The 15,726-nt window shown below is 43.7% G+C and overlaps 1 protein-coding gene across 2 annotated transcripts in view; it reads right to left on the reverse strand.

The window, feature by feature from the left end:
• Window positions 1–1,072, reverse strand: part of ABHD6 (abhydrolase domain containing 6, acylglycerol lipase) — a 62,915-nt gene extending 61,843 nt beyond the window's left edge. For both annotated transcript variants that reach the window (XM_003410039.4, XM_023547577.2), the window contains exon 1: window positions 969–1,072. The gene's annotated coding sequence lies outside the window, so the exon portion shown is untranslated. The remainder of the gene's footprint in view (window positions 1–968) is intronic.
• Between the last annotated feature and the right edge of the window lie 14,654 nt (window positions 1,073–15,726).

Below are 15,726 nucleotides of genomic sequence, written 5' to 3' on the forward strand. Positions count from 1 at the left end.
TTGCTGGCCTCCTGGTCCCAGCGGGGGTAGGACCCTGTGCCCGTTTCCTCTTCTTAATCATCCTGGGGCACGAAAAGGACCCTAAGAATACATACTCCTGGATGCACAGCCTCTAGACCCCGGGCATCTTTTTCCTTCCTCCCTGCCTCCCTCTCTCAACTTGGCCTCCCCCACTGGTCTGCGGGTTCAGTTCAGGGGAGCAGGTCTCCACGTGCCCTCCCTACAGCCCGCGTTACACAATCCGCATTTGCACGGCTGCAGCCTGAAAACCCGTGCAGGCGTAGGCGGGGATGCCGGGGTGGCGGGCTGGCGGGCACCCGGCTGTCAGGGTGGTTGGACCAGAATCCCGATTCGCGGGTGGCAGGGTGGAGAGGGCACAGGTCGAGGCAACTGGAGCAGACTGTGGGAAGGGAAGCTGAAAGCCTGCTGGGGGCGAGTGTTGGAGGGGTCTTAGGGCGAGTGTTGGAGGGGTCTTAGGGCGTGCAGCTGTCTGGAGTTGGACGGGGGGAGGCGACAAGCGGAGTGATGTCGGCTGGGAAAGCAAGCTGTCGCCATTCCTCAGAAAGTAGGGGGAACGGAGGTGCAGGAGCCCTAAAATCATCCAGGCACTGGGAGGGGTGCATAGGGGCTAGTGGCGGAGCGGAGTAAAAGAGGGTGCAGGTCCCCGACCTATCCTCACCCTGTCCCGGGTTTGGGGTGTTAGGCAGCCCGGACCCGGGAAGTGCGGAGGACGGGGGTACAGAAACCCCAAATCCATCCAGACACGGAAAGGGTGCGCTCAGGTTCTGGTGCCGAGCTGGGGGACGGAGCAGAAAGGGGTGCAAGTCTCAGACCCATCTTCACCCCGTCCGCCGCTCGCGGGGAGGGCCCGGCAGCCGGGACCCGGGAAGTGGAGGATAGGTCACGGGGCCGTGGGGGCGCCCGGATCCTCCCTCCCTAAGCGCACAGCCCTGCCCGCCCGCGCTCACCTGAACCGGCTCAGCCGTCTCGTCGCGGCCCGGGACCCGGCCCCCAGCCCGCACCAGCTCCGGCCGCAGCGCCCGTGCCCGCGCGGATCTCGGCTCGGGCTCGGCTCGGTGCCTTAAAGGCGCGGCTCGCAGGTCTGAGTCCTCCGACAGGAAAAGCTGGCCCCGCCCTCGCCGCTCCCCCGCCCGCACCCGGCTCCCTGCGCCGCCGGGGGAGCCCCAGAAGGGAGCCCCCAACTCCTCCGCGCGTCGGCTCACAGCATTCAACCCCAGGTGAAGTTAGTATCTGCACAGCAGCCTGTCCTCCCCAGGTTCCCGAGCGTGGCCACCTGCTGTGTTGCGGGTGCGGCGGGAGGAGGGCAGTGCCGCCTGGAGTGGCCCCGCCCCAAAGAGCTCTCAGTGGGGCGGCCCGGCGGGGGAGTGGTACCCAGAGTCCGGTTCCACAGCGCCAGGCCCTAGTCGTCGGGCCGTTGTTTCATTTGCTGAGATGTGCCTGGCATTGCCACCGAGGTACTCAGACAGGATCTCTGCCCCCAAAGGACTGGGAGAGAGCGCGTGGGTTCCCAGGCAAGCCAAGCGACACTACGAGCAGACTAAGCACTAAGAGCTAAGGACCTCGGGTACATCGCCGCCTCATTTAATCCTATGTAGGCTCCCTTAACTCAGAAGAAGAAACCGAGGCTGAGGGAGGTGAGGGGCTTGCCTAGATACTCAGCCTGTAGGGTCAGAGCTGGCCCTCCAACCCAGGATTGCCCCACACCAGTGCTAGGAGGAGAAAATGGGCTTCTTGAAAGGCCTGTGCACCCATTGGCTATATCCCCACTACAGTCATGTCTTCCTTTTAAAAAGGGCTACTTAAATCTTAAACCTCACTAGGCGAAAAAACAGGGAGGTGGGTGAGAAGGAAGGACCCCTGGTGGCGCAGTGGTTAAGCTCTTGGCTGCTAACTAAAGGTCGGTGGTTTGAACCTACCAGCCTCTCAGAGGGAGAAAGATGTGGCAGCCTACTTCCTAAAGATTTACAGACTTGGAAACCCTATGAGGCAGTTCTGCTCTGTCCTATAGGTTTGCTATGAGTCGGAATGGACTGGAGGGCAGTGGGTTTGTTTGGTTTGGTTTGGGTGAGAAGGTAAAACGATGCAGCTGCTGTGAAAAATAGTTTGATGGTTCCTAAAAATGTTAAACATGGAATTACCACAGGACCCAGCAATTTCACTCCTAGGTACATACCCAGAAGAATTAAAAGTAGCGGCGCTAACAGACACGTGCATACCAGTGGTCACTGCGCATGATTCACAATAACCAAAAGGTGGAAACAACTCGTGTCCATCAACAGATGAATGGATAAACAAAACGCGGTATATACGCACAATAGACTATCACTCAGCCATAAAGAGAAATGAAGTTCTCATACATGCTATGACACAGATGAACCTTGAAAACATTATGGTGAGTGAAATAAGCCAGACACAAAAGATCACATATTGTATGATCCCACTTACGTGAAATATCTAGACTAGAATAGAGACAGAAAAAGTAGTGGTTCCCAGGGGCTGCGGGAGTGGAGGAAGGCGAGTTAGAGCAATGCTTACTGGCTGCAGAGTTCCTGTCTCTGGTGATGAAAAAGTGTTGGACACAGATAGTGGCGATGGTTGCATAGTATTGTAAATATAATTAATGCCACTGAGTTATACAGTTAGAAAGAGTTAAACTGGTAAATTCTATGTTACATATATTTTGCCATACACACATACATACACAAAAAAATGTTTAGAAAAAATGGGGGGATAAAAGTTATCACCCATTAAATTCAAATGAAGTTTTCTGACTACCCTCCCCCCCCCCGCCCACCAGCTAAGGTCTTCAGCATCTGACCTCAGTTTTCCATGACAGCCGCATCACCCAGCAGCACTCCCCTTCACACTCCAAGATGCCCAGGGAGAACTACACCACTCTGCCTCTCCGCTCTTTCCAGCAAAACTCTCTTCCTCACCTGCTTGGCTTGGCTATTCCTTTTGGTTTTGTTTGTCTCCGTTTAGAAATCACTTGCTCTCAGAAGTCTTTCCCCAGCTGCTGCTGGGCTCACACTGCACTGTGGGGCTTTTTCTATCAAAGTGCTCATTCATTTGTTCATTTAACGAGTATTTACTGAGCACCTACTATGCGCCAGGCACTGTGTAGCAATTAGCAAGGAGAGGCCAGGGTCCTGCCCTCAGGGCACTCAGGTCTTCCTACTGAGAACTTGGCTTGCTTGTCTGCCAAGCTGGTGGTTCCAGTGCGCAGAAGGACCCTCTTGGCCATTTAAACCCATCACAAAGGCAACCTCCTTTATCCACCAAGCCTGCTAGGCTGGCCAAGGCTGCTAGGCTGGCCAAGCCTGGATGAATAGGGTAGGTCTTAGGTTTAGGAATGGGATATGGACAAGCCCCAGTGAAGTGGCAAAGGGGCACGTCTGAGACCACTGGTGACCGCCCATCCCTGTAAAGCCTGTCTTGTCAAGGATGCTTCTGGAATTCAGCTGGAGTTCAGGACAATCACCCTGGCTTGGCCTGGAGCACCTTCCTCTGTGATGTTGGTCACCTCCTCACCCAGACTTCAAGGGCTACATTTGGCTTGTTTAAGGGAACTGTTCCCAGAGTTTTGGGGGGCAGTTTACTCATTAAAGGATGTGTTGCCCGGTCCTTCCTCTCTGGCCTCATCTTGTTTCACTGCCAAACTTGAACATTTCTATGGCAGCTGTCGTCCACCACGCCCAGAGCAGGTCCAGTGGGTCAGTGCAGAGTAATCTCCATCTGTCACGTAATAGACGTAGTAACAGCCATAGCAGCCGTGCAGTCTTAGACTCGGGGAGCATTCACCACATTGGTGTTGAGGAGTTAATAAATGAATGAAATCAATGAATGACTTCCAGGAAAGCCTCAACCTGGAAACCATCAAATGTTGCTTGGTGTGTCTGCAAGTAACTGTCTTTTAAAACACTACTTTAAAAAAAATTTTTAAATTTCAGCTTCCAAAACCTTAACAGTGGGTAATTCATGCTTGAAGGGTCTCCAAGCGTCTCAACTTTGTATTTTCAGGGAGAATTTTTTTTTTTTCCAGAGAGTTTTATATTTAGACACACCAGGTGGTAATCATGTTTTCGATGACTCTTTCCCTGCACTGGTGACTGACAGAAGACTGAATTAGCCCCAGCTTTTGTTTTGTCAAGAAGGTAGGAGGAGGTGAGGGGATTCACCTTCCATCCCACCTTAAGTCAGCAGTGCTCTGAGCCCTGTCACTGAGGAATCATTGGGAGGCCAGGGAGCAGTTCTAGGGGCCACCCAAGTTCCTGATACCACCTTCAGTTAAGCCAAAAAGAAATGTCTTCTCAACTGACAGTCTTACCCCAGCATTAGCAAAGAGTTCCAAAACCTCTCCTCTGCAGCAGCAGAATACCCCAGGCTTCACCATGCCATGCAGTCTGTGGACATCTCCTGGACCCAGTGGCATGCCAGTCAGAACTGAGTGGTACTGATGGCCACCACCATTTAATAAACACTAGTTACCTGCTGGGCACTGGGCATCACCTCACTTAGCCCTCACAACCACCTTGTCAGAGACACCAACCCATGTTACAAATAGGAGCAGTGAGGCACAGAGGGCTTAATTGACTTACTAAAGATCTCAGAGCCAGCACATGGTGGGGCCAGCGGCCAAAGGAGTTCACTACATGCATTCATTCATGAAACATTATGGAGCACCTTCTACATGCCGGGTACTCTCTAGGTGAATAAAGACATATTTCTTGCCCTCAAGGACTTATAGAGTCTATTTATTAAAAAAAAAAAGTAGAGGGAGGCCAGGCCAAGATGGCAGAGTAGTCAAACGCTTCTGGTGATCCCTCTTGCAACAAAGACCCCCCCCCCAAAAAAGTGAAACAGTTATATTTATGACAAGCTAGGAGCCCTGAACATCAAAGGCAAAGTTAGCAAATGGACTAAGCGGAAGGGTGTGGGAGAGGCAGTTCAGAAGCAGAGAGGAGTTGCCAGACCTGAATCGCCAGGAACCCTCAGAAACCATTGCTAGGAGCGACTGCAGCAGGTTGGTGGTAGTGTTCAGCCGCAGTTTCCTCAGGGAGAAACAGCCAGTTGCATAGCCTACTCACACCTCCAGAACCAGAGAAGAATGCTGCTCTCAGCAAAAGCTAAGTATTTGTTTATATTTTACCATGCCCCCAGCCCCCAAGCCAGCTTCAGTGGCTATTGATTTCCCTGGGCCTGAGGTAGGCTCTGCTGAGCATCCTGAGCCATCCTCCTGGCCTTGGAGAAGAAATAAATTCACAATTGGGGGAAAGATAATCTGTCAGCTCCACTAACCTGGGGAGCTCAGGACGGAAGCGGCTCCTGTCCAGGTATAAACGGTCTGTGGACTTTGAATACCTTTCCCCCCTGCATGGACCTGTGTGGGCCTATCTCAGGAGAATAGGCCCTTGTTGGCAGGCTGCAACTGTTTCAGCTGTGCAGTGGAGAGTTGGGTGTTTGATGTTTGACACCACTTTGCCTACTAAACAGGGTCCTCACCTACCCACATCAGGGGCCTAAGGACTGGTGGCTTTACTCAGGTGACCCAGCCACCCATGGCAGGGGTCCAAGGATAGCTGGTACCTCCCAGGCCTTACAGCCAAAAGCATTGGGTGCCCACGGTCCATCTGCAGAACCCACCCACCTGTGCACTCCAGACAACAGGGACTTGATTTCCTCACAGACACTCAGGGGACGATTGGAAGCCCCCTGCCTTATTCAGAGTGTGAACCCCTGCTGCAACTAGTTACCAGTACCTACACCAAAAACCCTGCCCCTTTAAGACTGTAGGACACAGCCCGTACCACACACTTTATGACCAACAACCTGGACACCTGAGCTAAATCCATACAAGAAAAGTGAATAGCCTCCTAGGCTTATATACCTGATAACAGCCCTAGTCACCTGGTTACAGGATGTTAGAGCTTCAAAGGCAAAAATAATCAAGCTAGTTCACTCAAGCAACCTATTTGGGCGTATCAAAACAAAACGAAGCTAGGATACAGTAAGGAAACATAAAATAAACTAAGACAACAGTCAATGTAAAATCACATAAAGAAGCAGAGCATGATCACCTTAACAAGCTCTCAAAACAAATAATCAAGAGATCTTCTGGATGAAGGTGCCTTCCTGGAATTACAAGATGCAGAATACAAAAGATTAATATACAGAACTCTTGAAGACATCAGGAAAGAGACCAGGAAGGCGATCAGGCAATACACAGAACAAGCCAAAGAACACAGATAAAGCAATTGAACAAATGAAAAAGGTTATTCAAGAACATAATGAAAAATTTAATAAGCTGCAAGAATCCACAGAGACAGCAATAAGAAACTCAGAAGATTCACAATAAAATTACAGAATTAGACAACTCAATAGAAAGTCAGAAGAGCAGAATTGAGCAGGTGGAAGGCAGAATTGGTGAGACTGTAGATAAAGCACTTGGCACCAACATATTTGAAGAAAAATCAGATAAAAGAATTAAAAAAAAAAATGAAGAAACCCTAAGAATCACGTGGGACTCTATCAAGAGAAATAACCTATGAGTGATTGGAGTGCCAGAACAGGGAGGGATAACAGAAAATACAGAGAGAATCGTTGAAGATTTGTTGGCAGAAAACTTCCCTGATATCATGAAAGATGAGAAGATATCTATCCAAGATGCTCGTTGAACTCCACATAAAGTAGAGCTTAAAAGAAAGTCACCAAGACATATTATAATCAAACTTGCCAAAACCAAAAATAAAGAGAGAATTTTAAGAGCAGCTAGGGATAAATGAAAAGTCACCTACAAAGGAGAGTAAATAAGAATAAGCTCTGACTCCTCGGCAGAAACCATGCAGACAGGAAGGCAAAAAAACTGAAGGAAAAAAATTGCTAGCCAAGAATAATATATCCAGCAAAACTGTCTCTCAAATATGAAGGCAAAGTTAGGACGTTTCCAGATAAACAGTTTAGGGAATTTGTAAAAACCTAACCAAAACTACGAGAAATACTAAAGGGAGTTCTCTGGTTAGAAAATCAATAATATCAGATAATAACCCAAGTCTAGAACACTGGACCAAGCAATCAGACATCAACCCAGATAGGGAAATCACAAAAATAAATCAAGATAAAAAAAATGCCCAAAACAGGGAAACAGCGACCTCATTATGTAAAAGAAGACAACACTGAAACAATAAACAGGGACTAAGAAATGTAGTCATAGATCTTTTATATGGAGAGGAATACAAGGCAATATAAAGAAATAAAATTTAGGTTTAAACTTAGAAAAATAGGGGTAAATATTAAGGTAACCACAAAGGAGACTAACAATCCTACTCATCAAAATAAAATACAAGAAAAAAATAGAGACTCAGCAGAAACAAAATCAACTACAAAGAATAAAGGAAAACACAATATATAAACTACTCGGCACAAAAAATTAAGTGGGAGAAAGAAACTGTCAGCAACACACAAAAAAAGACATCAAAATGATAGTACTAAACTTATCCCTATCCATAATTATGCTGAATGTAAATGGACTAAATGCACCAATAAAGAGACAGAGTGGCAGAATAGATTTAAAAAAAAAAAAAATGATCCATCTATATGCTACCTACAAGAGACAAACCTTAGACTTAGAGACACAAACAAACTAAAACCAAAAGCATGGAAAAAAAAAAATCAAGCAAACAACAGTCAAAAAAGAGGAGTGGCAATATTAATTTCTGACAAAATAGGCTTTAAAGTTAAATCCACCACAAAGGATAAGGAAGGACACTATATAATGATTAAAGAGACAATAGACCAGGAGGATATAACCTTATTAAATATTTATGCACCCAATGACAGGGCTGCAAGACACATAAAAAAAAACTCTAACATCATTGAAAAGTAGGATAGACAGCTCCACAATTATAGTAGAAGACTTCAACACAGCACTTTTGGTGAAGGACAGAACATCCAGAAAGAAGCTCCATAAAGACACAGAAGACCTAAATGCCACAATCAACCAACTGGACCTCACAGACATATACAGAACACTCCACCCAACAGCAGCCAAATATACTTTCTTTTCTAGTGCACATGGAACATTCTCTAGAATAGATCACATATTAGGTCATAAAGCAAGCCTTAGCAGAATCCAAAACATTAAAATATTACAAAGCATCTTCTCTGACCATAAGGCCATAAAAGTAGAAATCAATTACAGAAAAAGCAGGGAAAAGAAATCAAACACTTGGAACCTGAACAATACCCTGCTCAAAAACGACTGGGTTATAGAAGACATTAAGGATGGAATAAAGAAATTCAGAGAATCCAATGAAAATGAAAACACTTCCTATCAGAACATTTGGAACACAGTTAAGCAGTGCTCAGAGGTCAATTTATATCAATAAATGCATACATTAAAAAAAAGAAGAAAGGGACAAAATCAAAGAACTATCCCTACAACTTGAAGAAATAGAAAGAGAGCAACAAAAGAAGCCCTCAGGCACCAGGAGAAAACAAATAATAAAAATTAGAGCAGAATTAAATGAAATAGAGAACAGAAGAATGATTAAAAGGGTTAACAAGACCAAAAGGTGGTTCTTTGAAAAAATTAACGAAACTGATAAACCAATGGCCAAACTGACAAAAGAAAAACAGGGGAGGAATCAAATAACCCGATTAAGAAATGAGAGGGGCGATATTACAACAGACCCAACTGAAATTAAAAGAATCATATCAGATTACTATGAAAAGTTATTCTCTAACAAATTTGAAAACCCAGAAGAAATGGATGAATTCCTAGAAACACACTACCTGCCTAACCTAACACAAACAGAGGTAGAACAACTAAATAGACCCATAACAAAAAAAGAGATCGAAAAGGTAACCAAAAAAATCCCAACAACAACAAAAAAAAGCCCTGGCCCAGATGGCTTCACTGCAGAATTCCACCAAACTTTCAGAGAAAAACTAACACCACTACTATTAAAGGTTTTTCAGAGCATAGAAAAGTATAGAATACTTCCAAACTCATTCTATGAAGCCACCATATCCCTGATACCAAAACCAGGTAAAGACACCATAAAAAAAAAGAAAAGTACAAGTCTATATCCCTCGTGAACTTAGATGCAAAAATCCTCAATAAAATTCTAACTAATAGAATTCAACAACATATCAAAAAAATAATTCACTATGACCAAGTGGGTTTCATACCAGGTTTTATGCAGGGATGGTTCAATATTAGCAAAACAATTAATGTAACCCTAAATAAAACAAAAGAACTATGTGATCTTATCAACCGATGCAGAAAAGGCATCTGACAAAGATGAACACCCTTTCATAATAAAAACTCTTAGCACAATAGGAATAGAATTCCTCAACATAATAAAGGGCATTTATACACAGCCACAGCCAACATCATCCTAAAAGAAGAGAGTTTGAAAGCATTCCCCTTGAGATTGGGAACCAGACAAGGATGCCCTTTATCACCACTCTTATTCAACATTTTGCTGGAGGTCCTAGCCAGGGCAATTAGGCTAGATGAAGAAATAAAAGTCATCCAGAATGGTAAGGAAGAAGTAAAAGTATCTCTATTTGCAGATGACATGATCTTATACACAGAAAACCCTAAAGAATCCTCAAGAAAACTACTGAAACTAATACAAGAGTTCGGCAGAGTATCAGGATACAAGATAAACATACAAAAATCAGTTGGATTCCTCTACACCAACAAAAAGAACATTGAAGAGGAAATCACCAAATCAATACCATTTACAGTGGCCACTAAGAAGATAAAATACCCAGGAATAAATCTTACCAGAGTTATAAAAACCTACACAAAGAAAACTACAAGACACTACTGCAAGAAACTAAAAGAGATGTACATAAGTGGAAAAACATACCTTGCTCATGGATAGAAAAACTTAACATTGTAAAAATGTCTATTCTACCAAAAGTGATCTATAGATATGGTGCAATTCCAATCCAAATTCCAAAGACATTTTTTAATGAGATGGAGAAACAAATCACCCTGGATAAGTAAACCATTACCGAAAAAGAAGAACAAAGTGGGAGGCCTCACGCTACCTGGTTTTAGAACCTATTATACCACCACAGTAGTCAAAACAGCCTGGTACTGGTACAACAACAGATACATAGATCAATGGAACAAAATTGAGAACCCAGACAGAAATCCATCCACATATGAGCAGTTGATATTTGACAAAGGCCCCAAAACACTTAAATGGGGGAAAAGACAGCCTTTTTAAACAAACGGTGCTGGCATAACTGGATATCCATCTGCAAAAAAAAGAAACAAGACCCATACCTCACTCCGTGCACAAAAACTAACTCGAAATGGATCAAAGACCTAAATATAAAATCTAAAACGATAAAGATCATGGAAGAAAAAATAGGGACAATGTTAGGAGCCCTAATACATGGCATAAACAGTATACAAAACATTACTAACAATGCAGAAGAAAAACTAGATAACTGGGAGCTCCTAAAAATCAAACAGCTATGCTCATCCAAAGACTTCACCAAAAGAGTAAAAAGATTACCTGTAGGCTGGGAAAAAGTTTTTAGCTACGACATTTCCGATCAGCGCCTGATCTCTAAAATCTACATGATACTGTAAAAACTCAAATGCAAAAAGACAAACAACCCAATTAAAAAATGGGCAAAAGAATGTCACTGGTAGCTAACAGATACATGAGGAAATGCTCAGGATCATTAGCCATTAGAGAAATGCAAATCAAAACTACAATAAGATTCCATCTCATTCCAACGAGGCTGGCATTAATCCAAAAAACACAAAATAATAAAAACTAGAGAGGTTATGGAGAGACTGGAACACTTCTACACTGCTGGTGGGAATGTAAAATGGTACAACCACTTTGGAAATCGATTTGGCGCTTCCTTAAAAAAACTAGAAATATTCAGAAGCTATTATACAGCCACAGTAGTCAAAACAGCCTGGTACTAGTACAACAACAGGCATATAGACCAATGGAACAGAATTGAGAACCCAGATATAAATCCATCCACGTATGAGCAGCTGATATTTGACAAAGGACCAGTGTCAGTTAATTGGGGAAAAGATAGTCTTTTTAACAAATGGTGCTGGCATAACTGGATATCCATCTGCAAAAAAATGAAACAGGACCCATACCTCACACCATGCACAAAAACTAACTCCAAGTGGATTAAAGACCTAAACATAAAGACTAAAACGATAAAGATCATGGAAGAAAAAATAGGGACAACCTTAGGAGCCCTAATACAAGGCATAAACAGAATACAAAACATTACCAAAAATGATGACGAGAAACCCGATAACTGGGAGCTCCTAAAAATCAAACACCTATGCTCATGTAAAGACTTCACCAAAAGAGTAAAAAGACCACCTACAGACTGGGAAAGAATTTTCAGCTATGACATCTCCGACCAGCGCCTGATCTCTAAAATCTACATGATTCTGTCAAAACTCAACCACAAAAAGACAAACAACCCAATCAAGAAGTGGGCAAAGGATATGAACACACATTTCAAGAAGATATTCAGGCAGCCAACAGATACATGAGAAAATGCTATCGATCATTAGCCATTAGAGAAATGCAAATTAAAACTACGATGAGATTCCATCTCACACCAACAAGGCTGGCATTAATCCAAAAAACACAAAATAATAAATGTTGGAGAGGCTGCGGAGAGATTGGAACTCTTATACACTGCTGGTGGGAATGTAAAATGGTACAACCACTTTGGAAATCTATCTGGCGTTATCTTAAACAGTTAGAAATGGAACTACCATACAACCCAGAAATCCCACTCCTCGGAATATACCCTAGAGATACAAGACCCTTCACACAAACAGATATATGCACACCCATGTTTATTGCAGCTCTGTTTACAATAGCAAAAAGTTGGAAGCAACCAAGGTGTCCATCAACGGATGAATGGGTAAATAAATTGTGGTATATTCACACAATGGAATACTATGCATCGATAAAGAACAGTGACGAATCTCTGAAACATTTCATAACATGGAGGAACCTGGAAGGCATTATGCTGAGCGAAATTAGTCTGAGGCAAAAGGACAAATATTGTATAAGACCACTATTATAAGATCTTGAGAAATAGTAAAAACTGAGAAGAACACATACTTTTGTGGTTACGAAGGGGGGAGGGAGGGAGGGAGGGAGAGGGTTTTTTATTGATTAATCAGTAGATAAGAACTGCTTTAGGTGAAGGGAAAGACAACACTCAATACATGGAAGGTCAGCTCAATTGGACTGGATCAAAAGCAAAGAAGTTTCCGGGATAAAAAGAATGCTTCAAAGGTCAGCAGAGCAAGGGCGGGGGTCTGGGGAACATGGTTTGAGGGGACTTCTAAGTCAATTGGCAAAATAATTCTATTATGAAAACATTCTGCATCCCACTTTGAAATGTGGCGTCTGGGGTCTTAAATGCTAACAAGCGGCCACCTAAGATGCATCAATTGGTCTCAACTCACCTGGAGCAAAGGAAAATGAAGAACACCAAGGTCACACGACAATTAAGAGCCCAAGAGACAGAAAGGGCCACATGAACCAGAGACCTACATCATCCTGAGACCAGAAGAACTAGTTGGTGCCCGGCCACAATCGATGACTGCCCTGACAGGGAGCACAACAGAGAACTCCTGAGGGAACAGGAGATCAGTGGGATGCAGACCCCAAATTCTCACAAAAAGACCATACTTAATGGTCTGACTGAGACTAGAGGAATCCCGGCGGCCATGGACCCCAGACCTTCTGTTGGCACAGGACAGGAACCATCCCCGAAGACAACTCATCAGACATGAAAGGGACTGGTCAGCGGGTGGGAGAGAGATGCTGATGAAGAGTGAGCTAATTATATCAGGTGGACACTTGAGATTGTGTTGGCAACTCTTGTCTGGAGCGGGGATGGGAGGATAGAGAGAGAGGGAAGCTGGCAAAATTGTCACGAAAGGAGAGACTGAAAGGGCTGACTCAATAGGGGGAGAGCAAGTGGGAGTACGGAGTAAGATGTATGTAAACTTTATATGTGACAGACTGATTGGATTTGTAAACATTCACTTGAAGCTTAATAAAAGTTAATAAAAAAAAAAAAACCTAGAAATAGAACTACCATACGATCCAGCAATCCCACTCCCTGGAATATATCCTAGAGAAATAAGAACCTTTACATGAACAGATATATGCACACCCATGTTCATTGCAGTACTGTTTACAATAGCTAAAAGACGGAAGCAACCAAGGTGCCCATCAATGGATGAATGGGTAAATAAATTATAGTATATTCACACAATGGAATAGTATGTATCCATAAAGAACAATGACGAATCCGTGAAACATTTCATAACAGGGAGGAACCTGGAAGGCATTATGCTGAGTGAAATTAGTCAGTTGCAAAAGGACAAATATTGTATGAGACCACTATTATGAGAACGCAAGAAATAAACAGAGGAAAATAATCTTTGATGGTTACGAGAGGGGGAAGGGAGGGAAGGAAAGGGGTATTCACTAATTAGTAGATAAGAACTATTTTAGGTGAAGGGAAAGACAACACACAATGCAGGTGAGGTCAGCAACAACTGGACTAAACCAAAAGCAAAGACGTTTCCTGAATAAACTGAACATTTCGAAGGCCAGCGTAGCAGGGGCAGGGTTTGGGGACCATGGTTTCAGCAGACACCTAAGTCAATTGTCATAATAAAATCTATTAAGAAAACATTCTGCACCCCACTTTGGGAAGTGGCATCTGGGGTCTTAAACTCTAGCAAGCAGCCATCTAAGATGCATCAATTGGTCTCAACCCACCTGGATCAAAGGAGAATGAAGAACACCAAGGACACAAGGCGATTACGAGCCCAAGAGACAGAAAGGGACACATGAACCAGAGCCTACATCATCTGGAGACCAGAAGAACTAGATGGTGCCTGGCTACAACCAATGACTGCCCTGACAGGGAACACAACAGAGAACCCCCGAGGGAGCAGGAAAACATTGGGATGCAGACCTCGAATTCTCATAAAAAGACCAGACTTAATGGTCTGACTGAGACTAGAAGGATCCCAAAGGTCATGGTCCCCATACCTTCTGTTAGCCCAAGACAGGAACCATTCCCAAAGCCAACTCTTCAGACAGGGATTGGACTGGACTACGGGATAGAAAATGACCTTGGATTAAGTAGACGCATAAGACTATGTGGGCAGCTCCTGTCTGGAGGGGAGATGAGAGGATAGAGGGTGTCAGAAGCTGGCCGAATGGACACAAAAATAGAGAGTGGAGGGAAGGAGTGTGCTGTCTCATTGGGGAGAGAGCAACTAGGAGTGTATAGCAACGTGTGTATAAATTTTTGTGTGAGAGACTGAAAAAAAAATATATTAAGCAACTATTTAATCAGGGAATGGTATGCAAACTATGATGGAATCATGAATAACATGAAGGACAAAGGCCTTGTCAGCATGTGGAAATGTGCGTAGGAGAAAAATTAAAAACACAAGACACTCCGTGTGCACAGAGATGCCAGGTGGGCAGCAACCCTGGGCTTCCCAGCCATTTGCATGATCCATTCCCCAGGCATTTCTGTGTGGCAACTTGGAGCCAACCACTGAGCCCCCTGCCCAATATGCAACTGAGATGTCACACTTCCCATCAGCCTTCCCAGGCAAAATTCATTGCTCCATCATCCACATCGTCATAGCACATTGTACCCAATGTATTCATTCACTTAGGTGACTCTCAACCCCACTGAGTTGCTAACTCAGTTTTCACCTCCATCTCCTCCAGGAACCAGCATGATGAGTGGCACAGAGCAGGCAAATATTAACTTGCTACATGTATTGAGCTTTTCCTATGTGCCTTGCCTTGTGCTCAGTGCTTTATATGCATTATCTCATTGAATCCTCCCAATAACTCTATGAGACAGGTACTATTATTACATCCATTTTACAGATGAGGAAATTGAGGTTCAGAGAGATTAAATAACCTGTCTAAGGTCACATAGCTATTAATTGACACTGCCAGAATACAAACCAAGTTGCGTATGTCTGAACATAAAATCTATGTCCTAACTACTACACTATGGCTGCCATAACCAGTAATGAGGTTAAATACAAAAGATATGACAAAGTCTCACCTTAAGAGAGCTTGTAGCCAGAAATCCAATATGAAATATTAACATTTTTAGGCCAAACACATTTTGTTGCCAAATGACTCAAAATATTGCTTATTCATTTATTTGTGAATTAAATACTCATTGAACGTCTGCGTACGCATGGGACCCTAGTATGGAACATGCACTTAGACTCCTTCCTTCTGGGAGTACAGTCTAAACTTTAGGATGAGTTATACACACCTGAAAAAAAGTATATTGATGCAAGAGTTAAGTAATAAGATATATCGTGAGGCAACAAGCTGATGTATTTCAAAATGAAGTATATGGTTATAAAAAGATGTACTCAATAATAAGGAAGTTATAAAAATGTAATTTTTAGAATTACAGTCTATTGATTCGTTTGTTGCAAATGCTAATTAGGCAATGGCTTTTTTTTTTTTAGGCAAGAGAAGACCCTGAACGGGAAGGACAGGCAGAACTCTGAGAGATACTGTGGGTGAGTTCAGATTTTCCAAGAACCTGTATAGAAGTTGGAAGATGATGGAAATTTTCCAGAAGATTAATCTGGACCTTTAAGGAGAG

The sequence above is a fragment of the Loxodonta africana genome, chromosome 22 (genome assembly GCF_030014295.1).
Source record: "Loxodonta africana isolate mLoxAfr1 chromosome 22, mLoxAfr1.hap2, whole genome shotgun sequence".
NCBI lineage: Eukaryota > Metazoa > Chordata > Mammalia > Proboscidea > Elephantidae > Loxodonta > Loxodonta africana.